The following is a 1,469-nucleotide window of genomic DNA, read 5'->3' on the forward strand; positions in this document are numbered from 1 at the left end:
GAGGGAGAAGCAGGCTCCATGCCGAGAACCCAACGCGGGACTCGATCCCAGGACTCCAGGATTGCACCCTGGGCCAAAGGTAGGCGCTAAACCGCTCAGCCACCCAGGGATCCCCCGCCTGATGGAATTTCTGACGGGAAGGTGGCATCACAAATTCCCTGGCCTTACGTTGTAAAATGGTGTGTCACAAACCGTCATCTTTAGAGAGCTGACGGTTCCCTTTCTTTCAGGGAGGTCTTCTCTTTCCCCACACATTCCAGTCCCAGAGTGAATCTGTGGCAAGGCTAGTTCCCTGATGTTTCCACGTGCTCTCTGCTCCTCCTCCCAGGGGTATCTGTTCAAATTTCCCCCAAGCTCCAGAGCATGTCCTGGTGTCATGAATATGCAGGAGGTCAGGCTCTGGTCTGCGTGTGATGCATGAGGGCTGCTCTCATCTGGCTTGAGGACTGAGGTTCATGGTTAGCAAGGAAATTCTGGCAAATGGCAGTTGGGTCTGATTTGCAGGTTGATTACAGAATGATGGAACATAAGAATTTCCGCTTATAAATACATACCAGCAATTCAAAGGACACACTGCTGTAGGAATACAGTCAGAGGGATGATCAGAGACTGAGTGCTCCGCAACCATGTGAACTGTCACCCTTCCTCAGGAGTCACTGGATGGGTCAGGGAGGGACAGCTGCCAGGTGAACGCACGTCCAGGGCTCTGCACACAAGGACAGACAGGCAGTCGGCTTAGAGCACTGACCTAGTTATTCCCTCCTGTGGGTCCTTGTGCATTTTACTTTTTGCTCATCCCCATCCCCCTCGTTTTTTATTGGGTAATGTCCATTCAGAATAGCAACCCACTTCAACACTGTGATTCTAGTCTCAGCGTGGATATAATATGAGGTTAACAATGCAGGACGTTTCCAGTCATCTGGCATAAGCAGTTTCTCTATTAGCGATTTGATTGAAGTCCTCTGCTTTGCAAATTCTCCTCGTGCCCGTGTTTTCAGACCACTGTGCAGCCTGGCGGGGCTGTGCTGGGGGCCACATGGTCTGGTAGCTCAGTCCGGGCTTCCTCATAATCCTTTGCTTGGTTTGGAGCATTCAGCTCTGGGAATGGTGACAGTGTAGGTCTAAAGAGGGGAGTGTGGTGAGCTTCAGTGTGATCTTGACTTTTGCATTCCTTAAGGAAGGGGCTTTCTGCTCTTCTGTGGCTGATGCACATGAGAGGCATGATTACAGGCCGGGGGTGGGGGGGAGGTCTCTGCATATTCCGTGGTCTCCCTCAGGAGGGTTTGGAAGGGTGCACCTAGATGGTGTCCAGGCTGGTAGGCTTCACTGGCACCCCCACACAAGGATTCCCCCCCTCTACACACAGGGGATGGCAGTGACATCAGCACTCCACTCTGCTCATGTCATCAGAGCTCCCCCCAGGGAGCTGAAGGGTGTCAGGGGGGTGGAAATGACACCTCCTCCCAGAA

The sequence above is a fragment of the Vulpes lagopus genome, chromosome 4 (genome assembly GCF_018345385.1).
Source record: "Vulpes lagopus strain Blue_001 chromosome 4, ASM1834538v1, whole genome shotgun sequence".
NCBI classification, from domain to species: Eukaryota; Metazoa; Chordata; class Mammalia; order Carnivora; family Canidae; genus Vulpes; species Vulpes lagopus.